Source organism: Uranotaenia lowii, chromosome 2, assembly GCF_029784155.1.
Source record: "Uranotaenia lowii strain MFRU-FL chromosome 2, ASM2978415v1, whole genome shotgun sequence".
Classification (NCBI taxonomy): domain Eukaryota; kingdom Metazoa; phylum Arthropoda; class Insecta; order Diptera; family Culicidae; genus Uranotaenia; species Uranotaenia lowii.
The window spans coordinates 301608580-301633265 of NC_073692.1; the positions used below are offsets into that span (position 1 = coordinate 301608580).

The window sequence follows — 24686 nt, forward strand, 5'->3', positions numbered from 1 at the left end:
GAAATTAAAGTTAAACATATACCTACCTATGATGTATGTATGAGAACCCACCAGTGGCTGAAAGGTCTTTCCACCCGAGTCGGTACGGGAACTCTCGATCGCACATTCAAATATTATTCATGCTTAACTCATCAACAATTATTGCAGCACTATCAAAGGGTCCGTTACCACTGGTTCAAAGCAGATTTGTCACTTCCAACTGTTCAAAACATATAAAGAATCCCGAAAAGGTGTCGAAGTATCCTCCTCATAATTCCAAATTTTCCGAGATACTCCGGCTGGCTTAAACCCAAAATCCATTGCATATCAATTTTCCGATCGTTTGATGCCCAACTCCCCCAACAAATCCCCAATAAAAGGGTAAGGCTATTTACTTTCTATCTATTTGATAGATATGTTTCACATGCATTGAAAGAATAAATACATTTCTTATAAGGATACTTGCCTTAAGACAACAAAAAGCTTAGACAAATGTTCGGCGGTCCAAAGAGAATAATCAAGAATCTCAATTGCCCCTAGCGAAAAAATAACACATTTGCCACTGGGACTTTTATGCAGCATTTCATTCAAAATCCCAAGTTGCTTTTAATTATCAGAACTTCCGGTCACTCTTGAACTACACTTTAAAACATTTTTTTAAACATTTCAGCTTGAAACAATCAAATTATAAAAGTTTTCATGGATCGAAAAAGAAACACGTGCGCTACCATTGGGCCAACGCCTACTCTCCTCATTTGTCTGAAATTAAAATTATACCAACAAAATCACATTTTAAATTATATTCACAAGAAGTTTTCAGTGCTTCATTTAATTTTTGCCGAGAACTAGATTTGCTAAAATTTGACCTTTATTTAGATCCTTCTGCCAATTATTCGACACCAGCCAAACAATATGCAAAAATAGCAGCCGCGAAAAAAAAAAGAAATATCGAAAGGCTTAAAATAATAATGGGACGGTTTAATCTTTGCGTCCAGCACACTTGAGCTGCCTTCGGATTACCAGAACCCACGGAAAAACGTCGGTGTTTTGTGTTAGGTATCAACGTTATTCGTGTTCCGCCCCCACGCGGCGACCTTCAGGATCCAGCCGGCTAGCTGTAGACTTCGGTGCTGAAAGGGGCTTCCCATCGTAAATAATCTCCAAGCCTCCAAGCGAGTCGAACGGGTCAAGTGTTCGAGTGAAGCTTATTACTTTTAAATCGTTTCATGTGTCGAAGATTTAATCTTATAGCACCTACTAAAGGTTTTCCCTAAATTATTAGAGCCAATTTTCGAGAGACCGATCCGACGTAAAATAACGAGCAGAACATTTTCAGCAACCGCAATTTGGGCATGTTTTATGTGGCTGGTAAATGTTTTATTTTTTATTCGCCTTAATTGGATTTGGCAGCGGCGAGAAGTACGGGTGGCACCTTATAGCTGTGAGTGAGCGCCTTCTTCGAATTAAAATCATTCCCGATGACTAATTATAAGAGGATAAGTTGACTATGGGCGAAAGTTCTTGTCTGAAGTGGGCCCTAATTGTGAGGCGGAAGGTAGTTTACAATCTCGTTAGGATATTCACAAAAGCAGTCTCTTCCCTCACAAATAGGAAAAGAAAAGTGCGAACTTTATAAAAACCGTCCAAGGGTCTAGGGGTGAGAGGATGATTTAGCAGCAAACGGGCGAATAAATCTTGTCAGTCGTCTCCGGCGAAGCGAGAAATCGAATCGAACAAGGTCGTTTATTTACAGATTTCTCGGTAAGAGTGGGAAGCCATTAAATGGCACCGAAGCCTCAATAATTAAACAGCCGTTTTGTGACCAAATCGATGTTCCACCAAAGCGTGACCAGCTAATTAAAGTATGATGTTTAATTCGCGGTGTTTGGGAGTGTTTGGAAGATTGAGTCCATCAATTATGAAAAGTTGATTTATTTCTCAGAGGAATAATTTAAAAAAAATCGTAAAATTTTTTTTTTTTAGAAATTCATTATTGAATAATGTTTTAATTCTTTGCTTTATTGGACTTGGCATTCTATACAAAACCTCAATAAGGCATGTCTACGGAGATCATAAAATGAAGAAGAAAGAACCATCACTCTCTGGAGCCACTCTTGGTGCAGTTCTCTCAATTTGTTTAGGGAACAAACACTTTCTCAAATTAAATTCCTGAATTAGGAAAATCCTTGGCAGCACAATTCATCCGACTCAATTGAAACTCATCATGCAAATCACGTTTCTACCATGAATCATGATCAAACAATTACAGTTCGACCAATACTGGGCAAATATTTGCTATCGACAACCACCTCACTATTCGAACATCATCCTCCAAACGACGCAGTACAAGCTAGGTTAGTGCTACAGTTGTGGTAGTTTTCAAGATTTGAATTCTTTACACCTCCACACCAAATGCAACCACAACAGAATGGGGAAGAGTACTGAAATTGCAATTCCGAACTTGTTGACTTCGGCACTTGACTGGCAATGATTGATAGAAATCACATTCATCCGATTTCGCCCAGCCGCCATTCGCCTTGGTTCAACGTTCACTCCTCTTTCTCACTCACGCTCTGATATTGTAGAAGCTGAAACTATTTTGCCAGACTAGAATTTGCCGCACAAAAGCAATCGACAAACAACCGAACGCATATCAGTGAGGGGAAAACATACCACCGGAATAGAATTAATAAAATGTCGCCCACAATTTTACATTTAAATTCCGAGCAAACGACAACGGAACGGCTCCGTCCGACTTCCGAATCAATCGAATGAGAAAAACAAACAAAAGTAAGGTCGAGGAAGATCCGCAAGTTGATGCACCACCAGCAGGTAAAATGTAAATGTGTATTCACCCAGCCGGCCATCTTCGCACCATCCATCGACCGTTTGAGGTTTTCATTTGGATGCCAGCCAGTGTCATTTTCTGGACCCGGAAGTGCAATTCATCTCAGTAAAGGAGCAGCAGCAGAAATTGCATTTAATTTGGACTTGATATCAACTATGAGGAGGAAGATTGTCACAGCGAGCAGGACCTACCAACGAAGGTTGAGGTTCATGAATATTCTCTACTATCAATTGAGGGTCAGTGGAGCAGCAGCAGCGCTTGGAAGCATCATACTTATTTGAAACTGCTGCGGTGTGTAGGTGCTGTTTTTAGGGTGCTAGACGAAGATGTGCTTCAAACTTGCGATTGTTAAACGGTTTATTTATTATTAAAGAAGGATTCTAGTTTAAAACTTTTTACTTTTTTATATATCCCTAGAAAACCGTCTCGTAGTCTCGTAGCATAATATGAGGAACAAAATTTCTTCAATTCATTCGGTCTTTGGCAACCGTTTTTCAATTTTTGAGGTATCCCACACCTCGTTCGTTGCGCCCCTGCTTGTCTGGCTCGTCGCTCGGATACTGCGAGTGTGCGCAGGTCCTTCTCGAGCAATATCCACGTCTCGTGCCCGTAGAGGACAACCAGTCTATTGAGCGTCGTGTACTGGTTATACTTTGTACGAGGGCTAAGTCTTCTCGACCGCAGTTGCTTGTGGAGTCCATAGTAGAAGACTTCCGCTGATCATTCGCCTCCGGATTTCACGGAGCGGGAGAACCAACATAAAGCGTGTTCTGAAGGTTCACTCTATGAGCTTACGTTGGATCGGGAGGACCGAATGAAGAGTGTTCTAAAGGTCCACTTTAAGAATTTGCGATGGATCGAGAGAACCAACATGAAAAATGTAATGAAGGTTCACTTTATTTATTTATTTTGGATTGGGAGGACCAACATGAAAGGGGTTCTAAAGTTTAACTTTATGAATGCTCTGAAGATTCACTTCAAGAATTTACGTTGGATATGGAGGACCAACATGAAGAGTGTTCTAAAGGTACACTTTATGTATTTACGTTGGATCGAGAGAACCAACATGACGGGTGTTCTCAAGGCTCACTTGATTTATTTACGTTGGATAGGGAGGACCAACATGAAGAGTGTTCTAAAGGTTCACTTGAGGAATTTACGTTGAATCGGGGGGACCAACATGAAGAGTTTTCTTAAGGATCACTTTAAGAATTTATGTTGGATCGGGATGACCAACATAAAGGGTTTTCTGAAGGTTCGTTCTCTTCGCTTACGTTGGATCGGGAGGACCAACATGAAGAATGTTCTGAAAGTTCACTTTATGTATTGTTTATTTATGTATGTTCGGGAGGACAAGTATGGAGAGTGTATTCATGGTTCACTTTATGTATTTACGTTGGATCGGGAGAACCAACATGAAGAGTGTTTTGAAGGCTCACTTTAAGAAGTTACGTTGGATCGGAAAGTCCAACATGAAGGGTGTGCTGAAGGCTCAGTTTATGTATTTACGTTGGATCGGGAGGACCAACATGAAAAGTGTTCTGAAGGCTCACTTTAAGAATTTACGTTGGATCGGGAGGACCAATATGAAGGGTTTTCTGAAGGTTCGTTCTCTGCGCTTACGTTGGATCGGGAGGACCAACATGAAGAGTGTTCTGAAAGTTCACTTCAAGAATTTACGTTGGATCGAGAGGACCAATATGGAGAGTGTAGTCAAGGTTCACTTTATGTATTTACGTTGGTTCGGGAGAACCAACATGAAGAGTGTTCTCAAGGCTCACTTTAAGAATTTACGTTTGATCTGGAGGACCAACATGAAGGGTGTTCTAAAGGTTCACTTTATGTATTTACGTTGGATCGGGAGAACCAACATGAAGAGTGTTCTGAAGGCTCACTTTAAGAATTTACGTTGAATCGGGAGAATCAACATGAAGAGTGTTCTGAAGGCTCACTTTAAGAATTTACGTTGGATTGAGAGGGCCAACATTAAAAGTGTACTGAAGGTTCACTTCAAGAATTGACGTTGGATCGAGAAGACCAACATAAAAAGTATAATGAAGGTTCAATTTTAGAATTTACGATGGATCGAGAGGACCAACAAAAAATAGTAAAAAAATTTATTTTGTTTTAGAAATTCATTATTGAATAATGTTTTAATTCTTTGATTCATTGGACTTGGCATTCTATACAAAACCTCAATAAGGCATGTCTACGGATATCATAAAATGAAGAAAAAAATCCATCACTCTCTGGATCCACTCTTGATGCAGTTCTCTCAATTTGTTTAGGGAACAAACACTTTCTCAAATTAAATTCCTGAATTAGGAAAATCCTTGGCAGCACAATTCATCCGACTCAATTGAAACTCATCATGCAAATTACGTTTCTACCATGAATCATGATCAAACAATTACAGTTCGACCAATACTGGGCAAATATTTGCTATCGACAACCACCTCACTATTCGAACATCATCCTCCAAACGACGCAGTACAAGCTAGGTTAGTGCTACAGTTGTGGTAGTTTTCAAGATTTGAATTCTTTACACCTCCAAACCAAATGCAACCACAACAGAATGGGGAAGAGTACTGAAATTGCAATTCCGAACTTGTTGACTTCGGCACTTGACTGGCAATGATTGATAGAAATCACATTCATCCGATTTCGACCAGCCGCCATCCGCCTTGGTTCAACGTTCACTCTGAAGCTATTTTGCCAGACTAGAATTTGCCGCACAAAAGCAATCGACAAACAACCGAACGCATATCAGTGAGAGGAAGACATACCACCTGAATAGAATTAATAAAATGTCGCCCACAATTTTACATTTAAATTCCGAGCAAACGACAACGGAACGGCTCCGTCCGACTTCCGAATTAATCGAATGAGAAAAAAGGTTTCAAAGGTTCACTTTATGTATTTACGTTGGATCGGGAGAACCAACATGAAGAGTGTTCTGAAGGCTCACTTTAAGAATTTACGTTGAATCGGGAGAATCAACATGAAGAGTGTTCTGAAGGCTCACTTTAAGAATTTACGTTGGATTGAGAGGGCCAACATGAAGGGTTTTCTGAAGGTTCGTTCTCTGCGCTTACGTTGGATCGGGAGGACCAACATGAAGAGTGTTCTAAAAGTTCACTTCCAGAATTTACGTTGGATCGAGAGGACAAATATGGAAAGTGTAATCAAGGTTCGCTTCATGTATATACGTTGGATCGGGAGGACCAACATGAAGAGTGTTCTGAAGGTTTACTTTAAGAATTTATGTTGAATCGAGAGGACCAACATGAATGGTGTTCTGAAGGCTCACTTTATGTGTTTACGTTGGATCGGTAGGACCAACATTAAAAGTGTACTGAAGGTTCACTTCAAGAATTGACGTTGGATCGAGAAGACCAACATAAAAAGTATAATGAAGGTTCAATTTTAGAATTTACGATGGATCGAGAGGACCAACATGAAGAGTGTTCTGAAGGTTCACTTATGTATTTACGTTAGATCGGGAGGACCAAAATGAAGAGTGTTCTGAAGTTTCACTTCAAGAATTTATGTTGGATCGGGAGGACCAACATGAAGAGTGTTCTGAAAGTACACTTAAGAACTCACGCTTGATCGGGAGGACCAACATAAAGAGTTTTCTGAAAGTTCATTACTTACTAAAATTTACGTTGGATTGGGAAGAGCAACATGAGAAGAGTTCTGAAGGTTCATTCCATGAATTGACGTTAGATCGGGAGAACCATCATGAAGAGTATGAAGGGTATTCTGAAGGTACGCTCCATGTATTTGAAGCAACAGTTTTTCCGGTTATGACAGAGATCTAACTGATGTTTGATTGTGAAGGAAATTGCTATCAAACTTTTCGTTGGAGTACACGATCTCAAGATGAAAACGTCAATGACACATTCAGAGGAACTTGTTGACGAAAAGATGCTATCACATGAAACACACGGTAGTGTCAAAATTGGGGAATTATCGTGATGAAATGTATGGCGCTTTAAAAAACATTAAACTTAACCTGCTTGATGTTAACACGTGTTAGGTCATCTGAAGCCGGTGCTTTGCGAGTGCTAAACGAGATAAATATGGTTCTGTAATGATTGCATTGCAATGCTGTTTTTTTTTTAGTTCTCGAGACATATTTGGTTCAAATATTTAATAGTGTAGAGATTGGCAGGAAGCTTAGGGGCTGTTCACTAATTACGTAAGCACATAGGGGGGGTTGGGGGGGTTTCACAATTGCTTACGATTTCTTACTAGGAGAGTAGGGGGGGTTTCCAAAAATCTTACGTAAGAAATGTTAAATTAAAAATTCATCACAGCCACAGCCATACGAACCATATTACTCGGGATTTTTTACTCACTACCTATTTGTTGGTTAATTTTGATGTTATGTTATTTATCTTTGAATTAATAAAATTTTTTTTTTCGGGGAGTTTTTTCGGCTTGCAGTCTTGTTTTTAGCAAAAACGACGTATTGATTTACGTTTCCAACGTTTCGATCCTTATTGGATCTTCTTCAGGGACTAAAATAGTGTTTGTTTAGTTAGTTCTGCTGATTAAAATTTATGCTTTCTTACCGAAAAGATGCCGTTTTCTTGTGAGTGTCGACTCGGCTGGTCGTGTATAGCTGTCTTTTGATCTGTTTTCCGAATAATTTAATTTAATTCGTGTTTTTAGATGTAAGGTGTAGTGTCTTGGGCCAAAATTTGCACTTCCATACACATCACTCCATGAAATCCCAATCTTCCATCTGATAGCGGATGTCGAAGAAATAATCCAATCACACGAAAATCCCGAAATCCAAGAACACACGCGCTGCAAAATAGCAAACCACATCCAAAATTTCCTAAATCAGAAATTAAATAACGGATACAACGATACAATATCAAAAATGTATAAAACAGCCGAAAACAAAACCAAAATATTTTTCAAATCACACCCGGATCTAATTGCACTGAAGGCGGACAAGGGAAACAAAACAGTACTGATGAAGAAAGAAATGTATACAGAAAAAATGAAAAAACTTTTAGATGACGAAAAAACATACAAAAAAGTTGATCGCAACCCAACCTCGAGTTTTCAATCCAAGAACAACGATATCGTCAAACGCCTAGAACAACTGAAACTGATAGATGGGAGAATGGCAAAAAAGTTACGCACGTACAAAGCCGTGTGCCCGAAAATATACGGCCAGCCTAAAGCACACAAGGCAGACCTCCCGCTTCGTCCCGTGGTCCCTTGTATGACAACACCATCGTACGAGCTATCCAAATTAATTGGCTCGATCATACAAAAATCGATCGACTCGAAATATGAAATTAAAAACTCATTCGAATTTTGTAAATATATCCACACAATATCAGTACCACCAGAACACATCATGGTTTCGTTTGATGTGGTATCGTTATTTACTTCGATACCTATCGAACTCGTTCGGAAGAGTGTTATAAAACACTGGGACCGCATCTCACAACACACGCCAATCTGTCTGGATATTTTCTGGGAGATAGTAGAATTTTGCTTCGAAAGTAGCTATTTTAGCTTCGACAAAATCTACTACAAACAACAATCGGGTTGTGCAATGGGAAATCCAATGAGCAACTCAGTCAGTGCACTTGTGTTAGAGGATTTATTGGATAATGCCATAACTGAAAGCTCATGCACATCTACACACATTAAGAAATATGTGGACGATTTGTTTCTGGTTCTACCTAAGAATGAAGTTGAATCTATTAATGAAACATTCAATAAACAACATCCAAATATCCAATTTACGGTAGAATTAGAGTCCAACGGTCGATTACCGTTTTTGGACATGATGCTTTACAGGAATGCCAATGGAAACATCACAACGGATTGGTATATGAAACCTATTGCCTCGGGACGGTTTCTTAATTTCCATTCATTCCACCCACTTCACCAAAAGGTAAATGTAGCTTTATCTTTTGCTAAACGAGTCACACAGTTTTCTTCACACTGTGGAGCAAACCAGGCTAAACATATTATCAGTAAACAACTGAGTTTAAACGATTACCCTAAAACACTAATAAACAGAATATTGAACAGACTAAACGAAAAATCACCGTCGAGAACAGCTATGACAGAAAACGATAATACACAGCAAGTAAAATATCGCTCTCTTACAAATATCGACAATCTTACGATGCAGATAACAAAAACTTTGCGAAACGACTATGGAAACATAAAAATCGCCAGCAAACAGATGAAAACAATTGGATCGATTTTTCCTTTAGTCAAAGATAAAACACCATATGGGGAAAACACCAATGTAATCTACAAAATCAATTGTAATGGAGAAGAAAAACCGGAAACAAGCGATGAAAACATGGGGGAAAAATGTAAGGCATGCTACATAGGACTTACTAGCGTGAAACTGAAGCAGCGAATGTCCCAACATCGATGTCAAACAAACGAATTAAAACGTCTATGGGAACTTGGATACACTAAAGCAGACTACCCAATTGCAAAGCTGAGCCAACAAACTGCACTTCTGGATCACGAAATCACCACGCACCACCTTTTCGACATCGAAGGAGCCAGGATTATCGACAGGGGAAACAACCAGGAAAAATTGAAGATATTGGAAAGCTGCCACATTAAAACAACTAAAAACACAGTAAACATTAAGAAAGACACTGAAAACATCCACTCTTCATACGCCAACATTTTCCAACTACTCGGAAAAATAAGCGAACTGACAGATAATCAAAAAAATACACACAAAAAAACTACACCACCAACACACATACACAACAATTGATTTTTGATCAAAACAAAATAAGTGAAAAGTGAAGACTGTGCTAAAAGTTCGATGCTGTGGAAAATTAATCCCAAAATCACTAGACAAACGGATTTTTATCCGCAAACATCTGTACGCAGTAAGTCGATACACTACACCTTACATCTAAAAACACGAATTAAATTAAATTATTCGGAAAACAGATCAAAAGACAGCTATACACGACCAGCCGAGTCGACACTCACAAGAAAACGGCATCTTTTCGGTAAGAAAGCATAAATTTTAATCAGCAGAACTAACTAAACAAACACTATTTTAGTCCCTGAAGAAGATCCAATAAGGATCGAAACGTTGGAAACGTAAATCAATACGTCGTTTTTGCTAAAAACAAGACTGCAAGCCGAAAAAACTCCCCGAAAAAACATATTTCCAGTCGAATTTCTTTACCACATGAATTAATAAAAAAAAATGCTGGTTCTATAAAACTTATAGAGAACCAATTTAAACCATCATGCCATCAAAAACACTAAACCACATTATTGAAAAAGATCGTCGCTTTTCGCTTTCCATCATAACGATCTTTTCAATTGAAAAATTTATAGAAACTAAAAAGGAAAATGGCGCGTTGTGAAACCACGATTTGAATTCATCATATTCCGAAAATGACAATCCAGAAAAAAATCTATAAAAATCAATATGAGGCGCTTTAAATAATGAATTTCTGGACAGTTTTTTCAGTGATACACACTACCAACTCTAAATTTTACAAACGATTTATCAAAAATAATCATAAAACTTTATCGCTTACCGCTGAATGAGTCTGAGCTTTTAGATTAGTTGACAACGTGATTGTTGTTACATTTTTGCCCCAATTCTAGTAGTATCGAATGATATTTTTTTAAAGATTTTTATGATTTTCAGGTAAAAAACATAACAATTTTTTATGGTACCTTGTGCTAACCTGATCTCTCTTTTTTTAATCGGAATTTAGATTTTATATTGTATATTCGATTGTGAAAATTTATTGAAAATTATTGTTATCCCAAACGTGCTACGTCTTGAATAATGTTTTCTTTGATTGTTTATGACATTTAATATGTTGTTTTGTATAGATTGTGCTTTTCAAATACAGGTTTTTAATTTTACTTAAAAAGTGCTTTGCTTTGAAGCATGTATGTCACATTTCTAATATTTTCAAGCTTTTCTTGAAAAAACGTGTCATTTTCTCAAAGAATAAAAACGTAAGATCTTACTAGGGGGGGAGGGGAGGTTTTGGAAAATCTTACTTTGTCTTACCAGGGGGGGATGGAGGGTTGAAAATTTCCAAAATCGTGCTTACGTAATTAGTGAACGGCCCCTTGAACATAAATTGGAAAGGTGCTTTTGTGTTCACCTATTTTGGTGTGGAGGGGAGATGTGTAGCCAATAATTGCGATTTGCCACACTCTCTCGATCGATAGGCCTTCTGATTCGTAAATTTTTCTGAACTGTCCTCACCACAGCTGTCATGTCGTGTGCGGCAACCAGTCGACTAACGATCTTCTGCGAGAGTGGATGAGAGTCTCCCGTTCAGCCAGTACAGCACGAATCTACGTGGATTTTAGAGGTCTAAAAACACCTGAATAATGGCAAAAGGAGTCATGAAACATCAGACCTCAGAAATAAGGCATTCAAATAGGAGACATGATAAATCGATTATTTGTTCTGTTATGTTGTGTTAATAACATCAAAACTAAACAGACAAGTAGTGTAGTATAGACGATAGCTACACCCATAGAAGAAGTTGCAAAAATCCAATGCCTATTTAGCAAATCTCTGTACCGAAAATGCGCTGAAAAGTGTACTACACCAAAGAGGATATGATTGGAAAAGCACTACTGGCATAAATACTCGTGCTCCCAAACAAAATGATGCATGGCCAGTACATTCAAGCGAAACAGGAGAAACATTTTGTGGGATTTTCATCCTATTGGATAATTCATCCCAACAGAAAAAAATTAATAAGAATCGAACTCACTGCAACATCTCATCTCGGATTGCCAGTTCGATATCTTACCCAGTGCACCATCTGGGTCGGTTAGCAAACGAAAGTTTTTTATCCTAGTTCTGCCACCGTCGATTACTAAAAACACGTCTGGTGGTTTTTTGTCGTCGGTTGGAAACAAAGAATTTTTTTTCTAATTTAAGGTCCACTAAAGGAGTGGACTGTAAGGTGTGAAAAGTCAAAAGTAGCTCGAAACGTCTGGACCAACTGGCAGGTAATTTTGTAGATATTTATTCGTCGAATACTTACTGAGACTATTTTAAATCATCGTTAAAAACAACCTGATGATATAAACATACAAAATGACAAGTCAATGAGTCATGATATAAAATATTCGCCAGAATGGGCACATCCCTAATGAAAATGTTGAAATTTATTCGAATTTTTAAACTTGAGTAAAAAATCAAAACAATATTTTCATCGATCATTAAAGCTTATTGTGTATTTAGAATAATTTTTCAATTTTTTTTTTTTACCTAAAGCGGAACTGCGGATGAAATGAGCGTTTAGTTTTGACAAGCTGCGTCACCTTTCGCATTTCACTGATACCAATAAACACTTTTTGATATGTATAAAAAAATGCGATAATCTGTCATCAAGGTTCAAAACCAGTTTCAACTTGGTTATATGAAAACATATGTACCTGAATGCACTTTAAGATCATCTAACCTTTGAACCCCAACCGGTGTCGCAAATAAAGTCAGTAGTGAGTGGTTGCAGTTTGTGGTGGAACATAATTAAATACACAGCTGCCACCGCCTCCAGTTTTCAGGGGGCAAAGACAACGGGCTTCTGAACATTATCCCGGCTGGCTTCAAATTAAGGTTTGGCATTGTTTTACCAACCCACCACCAAAACGCGGCACCAAATTATAACGCTGTCAAATGTAGCAACAGGATTCTACACACCGGTACATACACCTGTAAGGTAACAAAGTCATTTAGCAGCGATCAATTGCTCAAAAGGCAAATAATAACCCTGCTTTCAACTATCCACGCACACACACACATATGTATAATCACCGGTACACAGCCACATAAACAAACAAACTCGACAACTGCTCGGGTGCTAATTAAAGGCTTAGCTGCTTTGACGGAGCAGAAGGCCAAGCAAGTAGGTATGTATCATGGATCACGTAAATTGGGATAATTATGATTGACATGATTCTCCGATTGCTAAATTTGAACTCTTATATTGTTTTCGTTTATTGGCAGTGGCAACCTAGTTACCCACGAGTTTTGCCCCAACTGCTGTTATTGTGTTCGTTTATTAATTCAGAAGTCCACTAGTTTTGCTCGAGATTTGAACCTCAAGCAGGCGGTTGCAACCCGTAAAAGTTGTCAGTGTTGGGGGTAAGCATAAGGGTGAGTATAGCAACCATATATTTGCATCGTCCCGGGTAACGATTCTGTTTGTTTATTCCGAAAAAGATTTGCCTCGCGCCAGTGGAGAAAACGAAAACGGCATTAGTATAATGTGTGGTTGCATTCCTATAGGAACGGTACAGTTTTGGTTTCGTTGAGATACAATGTCGAAAAGTAAAAGCTAAAATCGCTGTATTTAATCGTATTAACAAAGGTCTCCTGAAGGAAAATACCTGGAATTCGACCGCTAAAAGTTCAACCAAGCGGCACGCTTAGAGTAATTTGAGTAGAAGACTAAACACGCGCCATTTCGCGTGGCTGGACCCGGGCGGCAGGTTAAAAGTCACTCCACAACAATATGAGACTGACAAATGAGGATTTCGCCAAGTGAACGATAGTTGTTTACTGAAGCGTTTGTTGCCAACTGGTACCTAGACCAAATTAAATTGATATCGAACGATTGAACCGAAAACGTTACCGAGTGTGTGGCGAAGCACCTGCCGAACATGTGTGTCTGTGCGTTTACTTGCCTGTTATCACATAGATAGATCGAAATTCTAGAAGCCAATCCTTCAATCCTGCACGCGTCAGTCGGTTTCAATTCATGACCTTTGTGTGTCTCAATTGTCAATTAGGTAGCGACGATGTTCTTTCTGCGAAGATGCTGAGTTAATTGACGGGCATGCCATTGTGACGAATTTTTGCGTATAAGAATCAACTTTGGATTTCTTTTCTATTTTGTTGACTTCGTTTAAACCTAGAAAGCTTTAAAATAAGCTGTAAATCATCATCAAATCTAAGATAACACTCAATACCTGACAGCAGATTATCGTGTAAACAACGAAACGGAACAGCTTAATGTGGACGAAGTGTGAATTAACAAATCACATTCACGCCTTGTTTTTTTTTTGAAGCTTGGCGAGCGACTAAACAGATATAGCGTATTTCGGGAGGTATACTTCCGTGAACGAAAGGGGAAAAAATAAACAATCCGGACAGTACTGGTTCGAGTTGCTTGAAATAACTGGTGCTAATTTTGCGCGTAAACGAAAACCGTTCACCATTGTCACTCGAATAGCTCTTTTGCGCTGTGATAAGATTGGGCGATGACTTTTTTGGTAATACATATTAGGTGAATGATTGGGCGAACCTGTTGAAAAATAGCAATCGATCCATTGAAAGAGAGGATCCGAACCATAAATGGAACGGAAAATTATAACAACATACATTTATTAAAAATTTACCAGGAATGGACTAAAAATCATACCCTTGTTATTCTATAGCCGAGTTACTATTTAATTTTTAGAAAAAAAAACTGTAAGGTCTCTATAAAACATTGTTATAAAACATCACCTAATTTAAATTAGTGCTTCTAAACATTTATAAGACGCCTATCACGCCTGAACGATCGGTTTTGGAGAGCAAGATAGAATCAATTTAGAAGCTTTAGATGTTTATGGTCTAAATCAGGGATGAGTAACGACCGGCCCGCAGCCCGCATGAGGCTCCCGAAGCTTTTAGTAAATTGATTTTTTTTTCGTTTTTTTTACGATAGATTGTTTATTATCATATCATCGTAAAATACTATTTAAATAAGACTGAGCAAGTTTCAACCAAATTAAAGTATTATACGAACAAAATCAAGAGAGAAAATTGACTAAACAACAAAGATTCGACTGCTTTAATTTTATCCTCTATAATTTTCATAAATTTAAATTTTTTCATGACAGGTGATTTTTACTCGTAAACAATCAAGATTGATATACTTTTTCTTGACCCTTGACAACTTTTTTGCTTTTGTTTGTATCATCTAACAGTCTTGAAAGGACTTTTTTTATATGCTTCTAGTAACTCAATTTTTAAGAACAATCCATACATAACCCAATAGAAATTTGAAAATGAACCTTATGATAAATTATACCTAAATTTCCTTAAAAAATGCGTTTCTATATTTTTTTATTCTTTTTTTTTCTTTGCAATGAAGAAATCCTAATTTTGCTTTTTTTATGAAAGTCTAAAGTAAAATGAAATGTTACTATTTTATCTTTAGAGCACCTGTATCCGTGGTCTATTTTCGGGTCTAATTCATCCAACGAAATTAGATCTGATCTAGTGATAAAACTGGCAACCTCAGTCTTGTTTCATTAACTATCAAACGCAGTTTAGCACTGCTTCAAATTGGATCCAAATCTTATCAGTTTTGGATCAAAAATCATACCGATTCTTAAAAAAGTTGAGTTAAAACTGGTATAAACGACCACCGATGCGGTAGCTTTGGTCGGAATTTGGGTCTAAATTGGCAGTTTGGACCACGGATACAGATGATCTTAAGGATTGAAGTGCTTACTTCTACAAGAAAAACCTGAGTAGTAGAAGTAAAAAAAAACTGAAAAAGTGGCTCCAGAGAGAAAAATTGAGTCATCCGTGATGTATCAAAAATCTAGGTGTACGAATTTATTTGGAAGAACTCAAATTAAAAAAAAAACGCATTCAGTAAAATTGGGCTATTGGTTTAATTTCGTAACTATTTCTTTCTCTTTCAAAATTTAAAAAAAAAATTAATTAAGAGAATGATGTAAAAATATTTTACAAAAGATTTGCTCAAATTTATGATTGGCAAATTCAAATTTGGCATCGTACTTTGACTCTAGATTTAGATGTATGGCGTCCCAATGGTAGAAAACTCTCCAGTTATTAGAAAAATGTAGTCGATAACTGACAAATGAATAAACTTATATAAAAAACTCAATATAAAAAATGAATTGAGAATCAACTCATCTCATCTTGACGATCCAGTTTGAGAAATATAAAACCATCCAACAATGTTCAAGGTACTCATAGTACTCGATACTTCAAATGATTCAATTTTGGCGAAAACAAAATAATAAATGTGGATTTCGTCAAAACATTTCTCTCTTATTAACAAATAGTCAATGCTTCTATCAAAGAAAAATTTTTTAAATTACATAGGTACACAAACATTTATTCCGTTTTTTTCAGTCCCACTTAAATGTTGCCAGTAATCAGTTTTAGCCAGGAGCGGATATCATTTCAAAATTTCTGATTGCAGCTACGCTTACTTTGAAATCTCGAAAGGAAGGCAAAGCACGGCTTACTTATGGAAAAAGTCTGCTCAATTTTATTGTATGTGAGTTTGAAAAAATATTTCCAGTTCTTCAAAATAAATGCATTAAGAACCTTGAGTACATAGTGGGTATGAATTTACACATCTTTACCCACTGGAGCAACTTTTTCTTATCGTTATTCTTATTTTGATTTTCGTTTTTCTTGTAGAAGTTCACATTTGAATCCCAAACGAAAAGTATAATTTCAATTTAAACTTAAATAGGCTTTGAAAGCGAATGACGGTGTTTTATGAAAGATTCATAAAATCATTGTTTTTCAATAATAACTCTATTCAAACGTCCTTCAAGATCGCTACAAACCTTAAGAAATTATTTTTCGTTCAAGTTTCTTTATAAGAGATTTCGAAAGCAAACCATTTCCACACTTCCTTATAAAACTTCAAATATCTTCCGAAAAAAAATATAAATACTTTGATAAAGCACAAATTAGCTGTAACATGCCCGTATAAAGAAAAAGAACTTGTAATAAAACCTTATTGTAAAATAGTATAAGAAATTGACTGTCAAAATGCCCTTTAACAACCCTTACAAAGAAAGAAAGCTTTGATGAAAACATAATAATTGAAAAGTATTACAAATTGACTGTTAAAATGGACTTTAATAACCCTTTTAAAGAAAGAAAACTTTAAATTCATTAATGCAAATTGTTTGAAAAATACAGTCAGTCAAAAAATTGTCCGTACAATCTACAGAGATTAAAAAGTGAAACTAAATATCTTCATTTAGTTTAGAAAAAAGTTATCTTTCTTGATCTTCGGCAAGATTAAATCACGGTAACAGTTTTTTTTTCATAACATATAGGGTAGATACTCTAGATTTCGACAGGAGCTAGTTTTCGACATTTTTTAAAGGAAAGGCTCATCTTTCTATTTGTTGGGTCAAGCTATCTTTGTTCATATTTTTCTATTTTTGCTCTCCCACTTTGGTATACGTTGAATATAAAGATTTTTCTAAATATGCTGTTGAATAGTAGTAAATAAATAACTTAAAAGTAACTTCTAAATTACCATTCAAATTCAATGCCATCGATTAAATAAGAATGATTTTGAATCACGATAAAACTCCCATTTTATTCGATTAAATGCAACGTAAAAGAAATCAATGGATCGATAAGGTTCTGAAATCAATCTTTTCGGTAATCTTATATATAAAAATGGAGGCATTTTCTCTGTAACACCATCACGTATAAACGGTCAGTCGAAATAAAGTTAAATTTGGTACATTTTCGTAGATGACGGAAAGAATTAAAGAAACATAAGCTATCAAAGAACGAAAGAACATAAGCCGTAAATATCATGAATTTTTCGAAAGAGATACAACGGCTCACCGACAGTACTTGTTCCTGCAATCTCCGCTTCAGTACAACGGCGCGTTAGCCAATTCCACCACGGTGAACGTGATGAAACCAGCGAACCCGAGCAATCGAGCTCTGCCGATCAACTGCTAACGCGCCGTTGTACCTAAGCGGAGATTGCAGGTTCAAGTCCTGTCGGTGAGCCGTTGTATCTTTTTCGAAAAATTCATGATATTTACGGCTTATGTTCTTTCGTTCTTTGATAGCTTATGTTTCTTTAATTCTTTCCGTCATCTACGAAAATGTGATTATTTTCAGGTACAAAGATGTACCAAACGATTTCATAACATCAGTATTGATTTGAAATTTGTTATACGAGGGTTTTTTGGGTCGGAAATGGTTTGTATAATAGTTTCAAGAATCTCACTTTTTATGGAAGGGGGGTTCCCATACAAAATTATCTCTCCACATCTTCTTATATATAAAAATGGAGGCGGTTGCTTTGTAACACCATCACGTATAAACGGTCAGTCGAATTGAAGTGAAATTTGGTATTCGAGGGTTTTTTGGGTCGAAGATGGTTTGTATAATATTTTCAAGAATCTCACTTTTTATGGAAGGGGGGTCCCCATACAAAATAATCTCTTCACATCATCACGTATAAACGGTCGGTCGGAATGAAATGAAATTTGATATCCGAGGGTTTTTTTTGGGTCGGAGATGGTTTGTATAATAGTTTCAAGAATCTCACTTGTTATGGAAGGGTCCCCATTCAAAATCAACATTAAATTGGACATAAGCCGTACACTTTGGTTAAGAATTTCATAAAAATCGATTCGAGAGCTCGATGCAGTTAAGGACGTGTAGATGAAATAAAACATTTATTATGATTTATTTATTTAAAGGTAAAACGAAGTTTACCGGGTCAGCTAGTTTATTTTATATTTTTACTAACATGTAAGAAATTTAAACTGTTTTTTGAACTGTCGAAAACTAGCGCTGAACACTCACCTAATTATCTATTTTTCGACACCCATTTTCTTGGGTATGTTTATACTGTTTCCATGGTGTAAAAAACGCCGTGAATTAGACAAGCATATATTCATATTCCTGAGCTAACAAAGGAGGTGGAAATATGCTTGTCGAAAACTAAAACTTTTTGTGTCGAAAACTAAAATTGAATGACGAAAACTAGATCACCGAGAGGTTTTTGTAAAAAGATAATAAAAACTTTGTTTTGAGACTTTTGATCAATTAAAAAGGTAGAGAATGAAGAAAAAACTCTGATTCATATAACTAATCATATTTGAAATGATAAACTAAAGAAATTAATTTATTTACATGGTTTTTCTGACAAAACATGCAAAAACTGTCGAATATAGGTATTTTACCCTAATGAGCTTGAAAAAAAAATAGTTGAATAAGAACAGGTTTTACAATAAACAATTCAAAACACTTGTCAAAAATGTCTCCCAACCTTATCTATCTATTGACTACTAGGACGTGGCTGGCGCCGTTACTGACATTCAACGAGAGAGCATCAGTTTTGTACACTGAAAATGTGCTGCTCATCACAAGCGGATTTCTTTTGACCTCTGTACAAAATAGATGGCCTCGGTCGATCACGAAGTTGCAACTATTGGTGACGTGGAACTTGCTCTACCGGACCATGTCAACGATCGTACAGTTCGAAATGTCTGCTTTGGTTTTCATTACAAATTTACAAAATATCAATAATAATATAATATTCTGAAATTCGTCATTTTGAACAGTTTTCAAGTATTTCGGGTTCAACGATTCGAAAGAAAACCACTTGAAATTTAAATTTTACGTCGAAACACATCAAATCTTTTTTAAAGCGTCCGAAAAATTATTCAAAGATAATTTAGAAGCAAATATGTAACACTAAAAATTCATTTTCTTATCTCAACATCAAAATCTATCACACTTTATTTAACTTTTGCTCAATTTTGCAACCGACGTGAAAAAATACGGGCAAAACCCGGACAGTTTTCGGCCGTCCGGACCCCACCGGACTTGTCTTGATTTTGCTTTTTCTCCAGCAAAGGTAATTTTGTATAGTAAATATATTCAACAGTTTTTTTAGAAATTTATTTATTTTATAAAATTTGGCATAAATGGCTTGTTGACACTAAAATAAAGTAGTTTTTCGATTTTATCAATGCTCGCTAAATTCACGCTCGATTTTATCGCGGTTATTGTTTCGATTTAAGCACGCTTTTTTAGAAATCATTCAGAAACCATTCCAAGGACGCGTAGAACGTTCTTGATTTTTTTATGGTTGATGTTATGGTAGAAAAGTATTCAATAATATGAAAATGTCATTGAACTGCTTTTAGCTGTAAAGTTTTCAAAATCGTCATTTGCATTTTAAGAACATTTGTAATAATCGACTCAAGTATTTTAACGTCACGCAAATGCTTGTGTTGTTATTTGTGCTTGGTGAGCCACTCTAAAAAAGTATTTTTTTTTGGTTATGCGAATCATATAAAGATGTGGGTGAAATTAAACGTTTTTGAAAAGAAATAAGTGTCTCTGATTTCTTTTTTTTTTTTATTTGTTTATTTGAAACGGTGGCGTGCGCAATCCCCATTGGGCAGCCTTTAGTATTGTGTGAATGGATTATTTTGGATTATCAGAATGAAACTCTGCTAGCTTTGCCTTAAAATATGTTAAAAGGACTGTTATGGAGGCTGATCGTGGTCGGAGCCACATAAAAAATAATGCTCAATGGTACTTAATTTTTCAATTTAGTTTTATAATTTTTAGGCAACATTATACCCAAATTCCTTAAAATGCTATTTTGAGATTTGAATGAAAAACGTGCACTTACAGCTTTTCCAGTTTTGGCGCATGGCGCAAAACAGGGCTCGGCATCCTCGTCGCGCCTCGCTCCATCGTCCTTGTTGTTGATCTTGAGCCGATTGTTGCCCTCGTTGCGAATGCGTGGTCGTTACCACAGTACATACTGCCGCCAATTCTAGGTTGTGGTCGTACCACAGTTGATGCTGCCTTCGTTGTGACCGATGTGTTCTTCCAAACTCTATTCGTGGCCGATGCCACCGCTGACTCTGCCCTCGTGGTGACCAGAACGTTCTTCCGATCTCGGTTTGTGACCGATGCCACGGCTGATGCTGCCTCCGTTGTGGCCAGGACGTTCCTCCGATCCCGGTTGTGGCCGATGCCACAGCTGATACTGCGAACGACACCGCTGACCGAACTCCGTATGCCTCGCAGGTTCCCGTTGAACTTGAAAGCCACAGTTTACACCTCGCAGCCAATGCGACAGAAGCTGTCGATCTACCACAGTTGATCGCAACCGGCGTTGCGAATGATGACACCCGACTCTGCTTGCTGGAATTCTTTGGCGTTCGACCACGGCACATGGACAGCTGAAAGTGCCGAAGGATTCCGATCAATTTTGCCAAGCTGCTAACTGCCGCGGATTTCGCAGGGTAGCACAAAGCCGGAGATGTGCTTACGATGTCCGATTTGGATGCACTCGGAAAGCGATGAGCGATGAGATCTTAAGATGGAAAAGGGATAGAGAAAAAAAGGGCCCTGGCGGAGGGGAGCGTGACGTTAGTTGTTCCGTCGGACTTGGCGCAGAGAGGCAACTTACGTTTCTGACCCCTTTTTGTCTTCTTCTCACAGCGCTTGTTCAAGATGCTGATGAGCGCGTGGCGCAGCTATTAGTGGGGAAAAGAAACTGTTAGCTCCTATCTCAACCTCTGTCTTTTAATGGTGCTTACTTGCGCTTTTCGTTCCTGACTCTTACGTCTTTCAATGGACCTGCTGTCGCTCTCGAACTACTGACCGGGTGCCTTGAGGCCTTGTGCCTTGGTGCTAGTCTCGAATGCAGATACGCGCTTGGCGCAGCTATTGTGGGAGGAGAAGGAACAATTACTTTCCTGTTCTGCCTTTGTTTTGATGGTTCTTACTTGGCGCTTTTCTGTCCCGACCTTTGTGTTGTTTAGCGAACCTGCTGTCGCCCCTGAGCTGCTGTCGCCTTGAGCCGATTTGTGTGGCCGAGAAGTCTGCGACAAAGTGAGTTCCATTGATGAAACGCATAAAATTCTTTATTTATAATTTGCGCTTACCTCTCTTCCCGAGTAGAGCACTTTTTTCCCTCTAGGGACTTTAGCTGGCCCACTTTCTGCGTGGTCACTTTTTATTTGCCTCCTTTCTTTGTGCGCGTCTGTTACGTGGTCAACCGGAACTTTATCTGACAATCTGTCAACTTTTTTCATCCTCGCTGCCGCCAACTTTTCAAATCCAAAACATTGACATTCCCTGTCGGGAGAACTGGCCCGACGATTCTTCAATCTTGTGCGTTTTGTTCCAATAATCGGACATCTTTCGGATGTATTTTCTTATTGGGGATTTACCCGCTGCACGTTCATAAAATCTAGCTAAGGAATGGGTTTTTTCTCAAAAAATGTTGCCACATAATCAAAACGTATCAATTTTAACAATAAATATGAAGGAATAATTTACGATGCAACAGGACTATGATTTCTGATTTTCAGCATATGAAAAAGAATGGATGCCCATGAAGCAAAATTCGAGTGACACACTTTTTAAGTCTGAGTTGAGCAAATTTCAAAACATTTTTTGAAAAGGTAAACTTTTCTGTGAATCGAAAATGTGAAGATTTGAATATTGAAATTTGAAATCTGCAGGAGATAACTTTTGATGCAGTTTTCTTTAAATTTATTTTCAAAATCGACATAAGAGACAACGACTGTTAAATTACCATAAAAACTAAAAAAGAACTCACTTTGATCAGATGTACACTATCAAATTGATATTCTACAATCTACATGGTTTTATTTCAATAAAAAAAAACCTCAAAGTTGCTATAAATACCCAAGAAAAATTTGAACTGAAATCGATCCTTTGTGTTTAATAAACTTTGATAATTACATCTCATGATCAAGGCCTTGAGATATAGCTCAGTTGGCAAGTCAGTTGCTTCCTGAGCAGATGTCCGTGAGTTCGAGCCCAAGAGTAAATATCGAACACAGTTGTACCGGATAAGTTTTTCAATAACGATCCGCCAACAGCAACGTTGACAAAGTCGCGAATGCCACAAAGATGGTAAAACGACTATAATCGAAACAAAAAAAAAATCTCATGATTAAAATTTATTGATATAAAACGTTTTCACTACTGAAAACATTATATAAATTTATTAAAGACATTAAAAATACATTTTTCCAGTTTAAAATTTAGTTTCGCAAAATTGCACATTATGAAGGTCATAAGATTTTCATAAAGGTTTTAGCTTTAGTAATCTTATCCCAGCATCCTAATTAAATAAGGAAAATTCTATGAAACTGTAAAAAATTTCACGAATTAAGAACAAAAACTTTAAATCCAATTCTTCGACGAAATTTGCTTGAAAATCTTAAAAATTGTGGCAATTTCAAACTTAAAAAATTTCATTGCAATGAACTTCAAATTAAAAAAAAAAGTTGAAAAGAGAAATTAAAATCAATAAATTTCGATTACGATTCTACGTCAAACGCTGAGAAGATAGCAATTTCTAAAAAAAAAAAATTCCATCTATTAGTTATTGTTAGAGACATTCAAATGAAAATACCATCGACTTAGTTTTTTCAGATAACGGTTCAAACCTTTAACCCTTCGTTTCATAAAGTAACAAATTTGCAACAATTAATGTATGGAAAAAGGGAAAAATCGCATTTTATTTTAATTTTTTATCTTGATGTACTCATCATTTCCAACTATTTAAAATGATTTTTAAGAAAAAATGGAAAATCATGGAATGAAGGGTTAACTGAGTCGTAAAAAGGTCTTCAAAAATATGCGCTTTTGCTAAAAAAGCAAAGCAAGTGATTTTTAGAAAACGAATTATTAGAAAACGGTATTAAATTTTTCTATGATGATTTCAAACCAATGCATTGGAGTATACCAATTGGTTCAGCCGACAATTTTACATAAATAAGTATGGTTTATATGACTTTTTGTTGCAAGGTAGATTGCTACAATCGGAATGATAACTTTACAATCGGGTAAAATGAGAGTTCAGGGTCTTTTAGTCAGAAAGCAGTGTAGACCATTCGATTCCTGCTGTTTTTTGCATACGGAATGATATTTTACCAGAACTTAGTACTGTTTAGGCGATCCTCACAGCAAAAAGTACCTTTTTTTGATCAAAAATCCCCACTGTGCAATAATAAGGGAACTTGTCTATGGCCGGACAACATTGATTTTTCAAAACGCATTATCCTAATAATGTTTTAACACCACGGAAATAAAGTAAACAGCAGCCTGACATGGTGTTTGAAACAGAGAAATCCAATCTGTCAAGGTAAACGAATGATAGGCATCGAAAACTTTTGCGTAATAAAAGATCGCCTAAACTTTGCATTTGCATTGTGGTTTGTTTTAGCAGCTTGTTAAATGTGAATTGCTCATTAACCGTCATCATTGCTTGGACATCTTTCGACTACATTAGATAAAAGATAACAAAACGGAAGTTCAAACGAAATATTAGGAAAATTCCAAAAAATGCGATTTGCCACCATATTATTGTCTATGAACGGACAAGAAAATACTCAAAATTTAACATGATTCCAACTTGAAACTTTCATCTTTTCATCTCTTAAGCACCCTCAAATGGTGCGCAGAAGATAAGGATTCAAAAACGATATATTCTGGTCCTCTGAGAAACTTCAAATTTTGCTGTCCGGTTATAGACAATTTTTCTCTAGTTTTTTCGAAACAAATGTTTCATTCTGGTTTGCCAAAAAAACTTTCATGAAATACTTAATAGAACGTTCAGTATTGGAAAACACATACTCACAAGACCTATGCAAGTGATTTCAGTCATTTTGATACGTTTTTGTGCCATTGGTGACAACTTTGGTGAAGTAATTCGTAGTGTCCGGCCATAAAATAAAATAAAATGAGTTTATAGTGCAAATTTTAATAATTATCCAAAAACTAAGATTAATTTTGCATTATTCATACTCAAACTTATGCTCACAAAGTGAGCATTCCCGATTTCATGTTATTTTTTTCAAATTTTATTCCCAATAAAGCCCGAGAAAACTTTTTCAAAATACTGCAAATTTTCTATCAAAATCTGATAGGTAATTTTTTTAAAATAATTTTTGCAAATCTAAGAAAAAATGAATCTATCCCCCGTGAAAGTCGATAAATGAGGAGAAAATACTTCCTTATCAGAAAATAAAGCCT

At 36.7% G+C, this 24686-nt stretch overlaps 1 protein-coding gene and 1 long non-coding RNA gene across 2 annotated transcripts in view; one reads left to right on the plus strand and one right to left on the minus strand.

The window, feature by feature from the left end:
- LOC129748082 (uncharacterized) overlaps positions 1-24686 on the plus strand; it is a 159911-nt gene that overhangs the window by 90995 nt on the left and 44230 nt on the right. The gene's annotated exons all lie outside the window — the stretch shown is intronic.
- Positions 20160-21914, minus strand: LOC129748090 (uncharacterized). The gene is made up of 4 exons (XR_008737644.1): positions 21560-21914; positions 21401-21496; positions 21212-21338; positions 20160-21148 (listed from the first exon to the last, which is right to left on the minus strand). It is a non-coding gene; the product is annotated as an uncharacterized LOC129748090 (long non-coding RNA).